The sequence below is a fragment of the Passer montanus genome, unplaced genomic scaffold (assembly GCF_014805655.1).
Source record: "Passer montanus isolate IOZ18808 unplaced genomic scaffold, ASM1480565v1 scaffold45, whole genome shotgun sequence".
NCBI lineage: Eukaryota > Metazoa > Chordata > Aves > Passeriformes > Passeridae > Passer > Passer montanus.
Genome location: NW_024369373.1, coordinates 10656627 through 10665957, shown reverse-complemented (window position 1 = coordinate 10665957; position 9331 = coordinate 10656627). Strand labels below are relative to the sequence as shown.

General features: G+C 39.8%; 1 long non-coding RNA gene across 1 annotated transcript; it reads right to left on the bottom strand.

Moving 5' to 3' along the window:
- Window positions 1–322: 322 nt before the first annotated feature.
- LOC120508129 lies at window positions 323–8499 on the bottom strand. Its single transcript, XR_005628934.1, has 3 exons — window positions 8416–8499; window positions 7756–7861; window positions 323–447 (listed from the first exon to the last, which is right to left on the bottom strand). It is a non-coding gene; the product is annotated as an uncharacterized LOC120508129 (long non-coding RNA).
- Between the last annotated feature and the right edge of the window lie 832 nt (window positions 8500–9331).

Here is a 9331-nt window from a genome sequence, read left to right as displayed (position 1 = left end):
TGACATAAGAGATCAATAACAGGAATCTGAAGCAATTATAGGCCCATGATTCAGAAACTGCTTGACTAAAAATGATCACATGGTGACTCAGTCCCTGACAGCTGCTCCAAGTTCAGTCAGTGGTGTGGTTCTTCACATCAAAGCACATGTAATCAATGCTTTATGCTACTAACATAAGCTGTTATTATTTTGTATTTCCAGAGCACACCCCACACCATGGACTGCATCCTGGGCTGAGCACATCCTTTCCCAGGGTAATTCTGAATGTGATATTGAAATCTGTCATCATTGATATCTGTGAAAGGCAAAAGAGGTAACTGTGTACATTCACTTCTTTTAAATCAGCATGATTGTGCTGTCTTACTTTAAATATTAATCAAACTTCTGAGTCAACAGATTTCATCACTGGAGCAAACAGAGCACCCTTTAAGTTTCCTGGACAGATGCCTATGAAGAAAGCAGAGCTTTATTTAGAAACAAGCAGAAAGACTGTGTAGACAAACACTTGAGCAGCATAGCCTACAAGAAAAATACCTTATGTCTTTTAAATGTTGTGTGTAATTCTGTTTTATATCCTTAAGGACTATAAATGAAATTGTTGGTTTTACACTAGTGTCATCACAATAGCAGTATGGCCTTAATTAGTCATCATAAAAGCACAGCTCATTTTCAAGTGTGGGCTCATTAACCGGACAGAAAGATCAAACTTCTTCAGACTGTGCCTGAAACAGTGGGGCTGTGTGCTGGTTGTGCTGTGGGGATTTCTCAAATTAGAGCTTTGCTCTGCTGTTTTCCCAAAGGCTGCTCCTGTAAGCACACACGCTCCTGCCCATGTGGACGTGCAAGGTCACTGCAGCAGCTCCTTGTTTCTCTGGAGCCCTCCTTGAGCAACCGTGCTGGGAAACTCCCAGGCTCGTTAAAGTGTGCCAGCAACCCAAGCAGCCAGCCAGCTCCTCAAAGGGATCTCACAGGCTTGGCACTACTCGAGTCCTTTGTCCAGGGACAGAACATTTGTTTCCTGAAACTGGAGCAACCAGCGTAACTCCACAGCCAAACCAGGTCTCAGTGCCTGGACTCCTTCCTGGCACCTCTGCCGCCTCTTCCCAAGCCAAGGCTCATCTGCTCCCTGCAGGAGCCATTCCAAAACGAAACTCCTTTCTGGCCCTGCCCCAAAGAACCACTCACTCACAAACTTCCTCTGACCACTGGGGCAAAATAAGGCAGCAGAAATGAGACTTGGACCACCTCTGTTAAAAGGAGGCAATGCCTCCTGCCACTTGACACCAGTATGCAGGTTCAGTGCTATTCTGTGTTTTCTGCTGTGGTGTTTGCTGTTTCATAAATATTCATATGTATATTTTATTTGGGAGTTTGTTGTATATTTCATTTGGGCGGGGGGGTGTTGCTAATTTGTACAATTTGAGGTGAAGTCCCTTTGTTTTTTCTTTCTTGGGATCTGTGGAAGGCAGCAGTGTTATTCTGTTTGTATGAGCACCAAAATCCATCCTTTGAGAGACAACTAATTAGTCACAGGCAGATTTAAGTCTTGTTCCTTAAGGAAGGAGGCAATGTCAGGGCAGAACCTGTCACCTTTGCCTGACCAACCTGAAGGGAAGAAGACTGTTACCACATCGACCAATCCAATTGTGTGACAGGGAAAGGATGCTGACTTATCTAGGGTGAAAATGCAATAAACTAAAAATATTCAAAGAGAAATCTTCTCCAAGCAGCGCTAACATTTTCAGACAGCTCTTCCTTCCAGTGCCACAAATAAAAGAGAGTATCAGCAACTAAGTGATGGGCAGTTATTTAATGAGTTAATCTCATTAGGATATTTTAACTCCCAGAAGAGACTCAACCCATTAGCTACATAAGAGCTTGGAATAAAAGCCTTTCAAAAGGACTGTAAAAACGTGTTAAAACGTGGTTAATACACTGTGGAGTTAACCAGGCTGTCTGGCAGGAGGAAGAGCAAGAGATTATTGCTGGTGAGCTCCTCTGTAAACCCCACAGCCACCCCCTGAGCCCACCAAGTAACATCACTAACAATTTTGATTCTTATTTCTAAGGTTAATTTTGCTATTCTGTACAATTCCAGCTTGCTTGCCAATTATGAATCCTATAGTTTTACCTAATGTGGATAGGCAAATCTGGACTAGTCATACTTTGTATACAAAACAAACACCATCACCTCCCATAAATAGTTTTAAGTTACTTAACCTTACATTCTCCATAGCAATGGAATCTCTTCTAACCCTTTCTCTTTTTTAAGCAGAATTTAATTAAAATAAATGCAGACTGTGATTAACTGCACTAAAAACAACAGCAGTCTCATCTAGAACAGCATCTTGTCATTACTTTGATTTCAGTGGGACACCTTAGCTTTCACAATTGTACCTTTGCAGTTTACATTCTATAACTGGTTCTGCTCTTATATTTACTTATATTACCTTCAGTAGAATTATTCACATTGCTAAAGTGAGCAGTATTTGACCCTATAACATGAAATGAAAGGCATTAATAGCAGAACCTAGAGAATATCTTCCAGAAATAATTAAAACTCAGGAAATTTTTCATCTATCATCATTGAAAATGTTCATTTTTCCATCACATTGAAATGTGGATACCTAATGCCTGATTATCCAAATCTGCTCCACAAAAGCAGTCAAGAAATTTCTACCATATAATTGCTAATGCTAATTGCATTTAGTCTATGATTTCAAAAGCAGTAATATGAAAGGTTCTGACTGTTTATAGTATTGTAAAATGTAACTGGTAAGTAATGCATTTTCAAGAGTTTGGGGAACATTATTAAGGTTCATTTCCATGCTGCAGCTGCAGGAGTTGGAATTATGAAAGTGAAGAAGCTGTAAAATTGAAAAGGTCAGTAATGACATTCATCTATTCCAGCTGTCAAATCAAGGGAATGTTAACAAAACTAGTCTCTGGTAGAAAAGCTAATTGTCTCCTTGTATTTTGGCTGCCCCAATACACATACTCTACTGTGGCTAATCCATAGGAAAGAACACAATGGAACAGTGTATCATTTTTTGAACAGGCCTCTTGTAAACAAATAAGCCTAATTTCCCTAAATGAGCAAGCTCTAATGATTCTATAACCTAAATTTGTCAACAAGGCAGCCAAAATTTTCAAGTTTAAAGAAAACAGTATGTGAATAAAGTTCATATAGTCCTGGAAGCTGAGTTTCCAGAGTGCTCAGAGTACAGCGCAAATTTTAAATTTTGCACTAATGCAGTCCTGAAAGAAGCATTTCTAAAATGTCTCCTACCAAGGCATGTTTTATTATAACAACACATAGAAAAGTTTCTTTCACAGATCAAATATTTTCTGGATGACCTGGATTCAATGATCCCAGTGAGAAGGACCTTGTCTTCGACAGCCCTTTCCCATGAGGTGACACAGTACAAATGGAACACACCTAAACACAAATCACCAGTGGACACTGAGTCTAAGACCTTACTTATTGAAAGACAGGCCCCTGCCATGGGCAGCAAGAGCCCTCATCAGGAAACAGTGAGAGCCTTGTGCTTTCTATGATGCACCAAATCCTGCCTTATTGCGAGAACAACATTCCTCAGCAGCTGAGGCCAAAGGAAGGGGCCCCAGATCTATGGCATGCCACTCATTCAAGGGAATCCTGTGATTAATCTACACAATTTTATTGCAAGCCCCTCTGGCTATTTTCTATTGCTGTCTGGTTTTGTATTTTCACCCCACATGCTGCAGCTGTTAGCAGAGGTTTGTGCTACAACTGGAACAGCCTCACGTAGCCAACACTGTGTGAGGACATTATATACACCAGATACACCACTCAGACTTTGATTTGACCTGTTTTGTGTAGTACAAATGTGACAGAAACTAGCCAACTTGATCAATGACAACATAATATGAGTATGTATCAACAACATATGATCAGTATGTATCTTTCTGGGTAACGTGTTAAAAATCTTTCTGTTATCTGTCTCCTTTCCTGTGCAGAAGTGTTGCAAAAGCCAGAAACAATACTGGCAATTCATGAAATATTCAGGTGTACAGTTGCAATTCTTTAATAAATGGAAGTGACCTTCAAAACAGACATCCCAAAGATTAAGAGAACTTCTCAAAAGATGGCATTTGTCACTAATCAATGACTTACACTCTTCCTAGCAATGAATACAAAAAAAGACCTTTCAGAATTATTCTACTTTAAAAGCAAATAATTCATAAAACCTACACAAGAGAACATTAATGAGCTAGCAAACAACAGATAGAAAACATCAAACAAGGAAATTGAAAGGATAAATCCCCTGTGCCTATCAGTTTCCATGTCTGGATTGCTGGGAAGCCACTGGCACATCCATCTGCTGTTTCCAGGCCCTGGGTGATGCTGCCTGCACTAACCACATATCTTTTATTATGATATTGTACATCAAAATATTTATAACGTTTTACAAATGGATTTCCTTTGTCACAGTCACACAGGTGTCTTGGCTCTAACTGGGTCACTGTATGGGAACAGATGTAATCTCAGCAGAATACAGTGGGAAATCTGGGCTACGTTAATGACTGATCCAATTACAGTGGAAATCTCTAGAAAACCCAGATTTATTAAGAACCTGGAGATAATTACAATGTACTTCTAGGGATGACCAGATGGACAAGCCAGTCTCAAACACTTTAGGGGCAGTGGAGCTGAACAGGAGGCGCCTATGCCATTGCCTACGTGGCTGGAGAAATTCCCATTGTGAGGATATGGTGAAAAAGCTGGGGGCTCACTGCAGCCACCTGCAGACTGAGTCCAAACACCTCCTAGGCCAGCAGCAAGGCTCACCTGCTGCTCTGAGGACAGAGGAAAAGCTTTCCAGGAAAGAATATAGCAGGAATGAAGAAACCCCAGGCAGCTTTTTGTCCAAGGAGATTATTTACTCAAAAGAGCTCCTCATGATTTAATATCAGGGCCTCTTGACAAGCTACATTTTCTCTCCTGAGTTGGAAATAAATGCCATCTCCCAGGCAGCAATCTGATCTCACACTTAAACAAGCCCAAGCATCTTCCACACAATTGCACCCAAGAAAAGAGACTGAAACACACTTGAGAAATCTGAGTATAAACATCTCTTTTTACCAATGCAAAAGTAGATAAAATTTCAGAGCAACCTCTGTGGTTTTTATAACATGCTTCATCACAGGGGCCTGCCCTTGTCTCTAGTAAAACTGCATCTGTGAGTAGTCCCATTAAGGTAATTTGGATCTAAGAGGATGTCTGACTTTTAGTATTTGGTTAATTAGGAACTTTGCTGACTCAAGATCTTTTCTTTTTCAGCTAAATATTTTATCTAAGAAGATAAATTGAGTACTAGAAGATAATATTTCTTATTTCTAGTACTTCCTGCCAGCTTCAAACTAGTAAATATTTACATTTCAGTCACTGATAGCTAATGTGACCTTTCTGTTGCACACTACACCCATGCTGTATTTTCCTCTCACTATTAACATTCTTTCCAGTCCATCTTTCATTAACAAGCAGTATTTAAATATATGCAAATTTCCTATTTTAGCTGATGTTTTAGGAACATTTTTAAGGTCACCTTGTTTGATCTATCACACAGACATAGCAAATTTATGCACCATATATCCTATCTCTACTTGTTTTTTACCTACATCTGTCTTCTCTGATTGCATTTGAATGGGGTTATTTTCTATTTTAAATAAAAGATTTATGCCTTAGCTGTCAGTTTGCCTTTATTTGAAAATTTAATTTTGTTTCTAGAAGTCTAGATTAAGTTATTAGATTTAACTGTCCCTTGTGCGTTGCAGCAATAGCAGAAGTATATTTTCCCTGGTGGATAGAGAACATAAACAAAATGCTCTCAACTTAAAAATAAAGAATGTTATTACTAAGACCAATATAACACAGTCCAGGATACAAAAACTGGTGGTGTCATTTTTAATAATGATGGTGAGGAATGGGAATTGACTAATAAATATGACAAATCACAAATCCAGCAGCCTCCAAAGCCTGGAAAATGCTTTGCAGAAAAGGCATGTTCCCCCAAAATGTCCCCTACACTTAGGCTAGTGAATATCCTTTTGTACCACAGCACCACTGGGACACACGACTTGATCCCTGATACTGAAGGGTTTATTTAAATGAGGCAGAAATGAGAATCAGCACCACTGTTTCCAGTTAGTCAGAGGGCTATTTATTGATCCAGTGTGGTGTATCACATCTTCAGTGTGACACCTTCTTTAGCATCTCTCAGCAGTGCTACATTGGTTATATTTTCTCTCAAGCCCTGGAGTTTTAGGGCTTTGCTAAAGCAATGACCATGTCATTGCAGCTGCAGCCTGTGGTTGCTGCCTTGAAATAACCAAACCAGCCAAGTTCTCTGGGGCAGAGCAGGGGTGGTGTTTGGGGGAGTGTGATCTTATCAAATGTGTTCACATGTTTTCAATCTTTTTCTCCATTTTTCATTTCTAGAAGTACCTGGGTTTCTTATCAGTTCTGTTATCTTCTCTTCACATGGTAACATCCACACAGACCCAGTCAGAATCTGGCCTTAATCAACCTCTGCACCTCTTTTAAACACTCAGACCCTAGATCTTGTGATTTTGCGCTCTCAACAATGCGCAGTGTGAACAGACAAAACAAAGAGGTGAAGGATAAATATTTACCTGGCTATGTTAGTAAATCTTCAGTCACAAAGGGGAAACCTTGTCCTGATTCCCTTTGTTAAATACTGAATATCATGAAAACAGATCTTTGGAGGAGAAAGGAGGAATTCCATGTACAAAGAAAACAAGTGCATGCACATGATGCCTTCTGTCACAAAGTATCAGCTAAGGGTTGAAAGGCACACATGACTACAAGGTGCCTCTCTCTCCCAGTTCAGGACAACACAGCAGCTATTTAATATAAGCAGTGATGAAGAACAGTGTGGCCACCTCCTGTTGAGGGAGGCAAGACAGGGCAAAGCTGAACCTCTTTGGAAACCTTCAGTCAATGCACCTGTATTGCAGGGCTATCAAATGCAAGCAATCCCAGCAGCAACTAGTCAATCTTGACATCAGCCCAGTAAAAATTAAGTGAAAATACCACAAGGCACTATGTCCAGGCAGACAGCACCACCAATATGAAAGTGGAACCTTCCTAAGGATTTTCTTAGAAAACCTTGTCAGCTCAGAAAAACTCTGATACATATTCTAGACACAGTAAGAACATGAGCCTCCTGCTGCCACATCCTGGTAAAGAATTCACACAACCTGTATGACAACACTGTGGCACAGGATGACCCTCCAGGCTCACACTCACCTGCTCTCTTGGTAGCAGGTCCCTTTGCTAGGAGCATGAGCCTACTGCTTCTGCTCTGATAGCAAAAATTCACCAAGGATGTGTTACTTTAACCCTTATGTCACTGACCTTCCAAAACATCACACAAGAAGAAAGTAAAGGCTAAGACCTGCAAGGAAGTAAACTCTGCACTACACACTAAGTAGAATACATTATCATGACAATTACTTTGTTACAGAAAGCACCTTCAAATGCCAAATAAATTGCACAAATCACTGCACTAACGCAGCTGAAAAGACTGCTCCTCCTCTCTTTGATTTAACAAGTAATTAATGAATACATAAACCCTGAACCAAACTTTAATCTATCCCAGTGTCAAATAATTAATCATTCGTTCCACGTTTAATCCTGTTCTGATAAAGGTAATTAATATTTCACCATGACACTGCAGAATAGAACAGTACCTGGGAGCAGAGAAGGCAGCCTTCCATTTCTCCTTTGTTGTAATTCTGAAGTGATAGGTGCTTGCTCCCACTGACAGGTAATCCAGAACACAGTGTTCCCCCACAGCTGTAAATGAGAGTTTATGCTTGTCATCTATTGTGATTATAATGAAGCTTTTCTTGTTCTAACCAATTATTTTACAAAACAAAACAAGAGCAATAAACCCAAACCCAACAATATGAAAAATAAGACACCTGAACTTGGTCAATCATTTTTCTGACCTGACAATATTTGGGAAACCAGAGCTTGCACAAATGTTTTGGCCTATATAATGTCACTGAACATATGCTAGGGATGTGGATAGAGAACAAAGCTTGTGCAGATTGTCTGCTTCTGTCCACAGAGAGCTGTGCTGTGAGAAAAAGCAACTGGATGAAGATTTAAGTCCTAATTTTACTGCAGGAAAACACTGACATCTTTTTTGAAAGCTTGAAGTCTAATCAAGAAATGTGTTGATGTGCACAAAATTAAATTGAAGGAAATCCTATGTTGATTTTTCTCAGGGTGACACATCTCAGGTATCCACATATTTCAGCAAAGAGTTTCACAAGGAAGATTCTACAAGAAACAAATTGCCTTGGGATTCTGCTACCCAATTACTCAAAAATAGAGAGGCATACCTTCAGAGTCATCTCCTTGCTCAGCATTCTCCAGTAGGGCCACAAATTCTTCTCCCTAAACAAATGCTAAATATACTGTCATAATTTATTCTCACTCAAATGCAAGAAAAAACCTAAACCCAAACCCTTGGTCAAGAATACCAATTGTACTGACAAATTTTTACAAGAAATCCAGCTTGTGACACAAACCCCTCCCAGAGTCCTGTAGTGATGCTCACACAAAGACAGCTGAAACTTCTCCTTTTCCTAACATGCTATACCATGCCACTATCCCAGCTGTCATTAATCTAATTCTCCATTATGTCCCAAATCAGTAAGGAGAAAACTTTCAAGTGGGGGGGGTCTCTGGTGGAGTAGGACTAAATACACCCACATGAAACCAGGCAGTTTTAATTTTGGGACCTGTCAAGAGCTATTTTATCTGCAAACTAATTTGCACACTTGATAACAGCTTATCTGAGGTGACTGATATTTTTAACACCTAGATAGCAATTCTAGCCAATTATGCTGGACAGCATTTGCACAGTTACAGAGAACTTTGATTTAGGATCATGGTTCTATCAGCTGAGATGCATTTCAAAAGGATCTGTTTTCCATTAGCTCTAAATACTTTGAAGATGCACCTAACTTCTCACTACTTGAATAGAATCCACAGCTGTTAGGAACCTGAGTCATACTCCTTTCTCAGAGCACTTCTCAATGCTAAAATAAAACCTAAGTATCTGGTAAAGTGCTGGTTTTAGGTTTATAAGGAACACCTGACCTGATTAGGGACAATGAATCATAGAGGCAAATGTCCTGCTCCTGGCAGCAGCCAGCACCAGAAGCTTCAAAGGAACACTCTGGCCCCACAATAAAGCCTTAGCAATAGATTTTATTTTTGTGTTTCTTGATTGAGTCAACAGTTCTTTTGCAC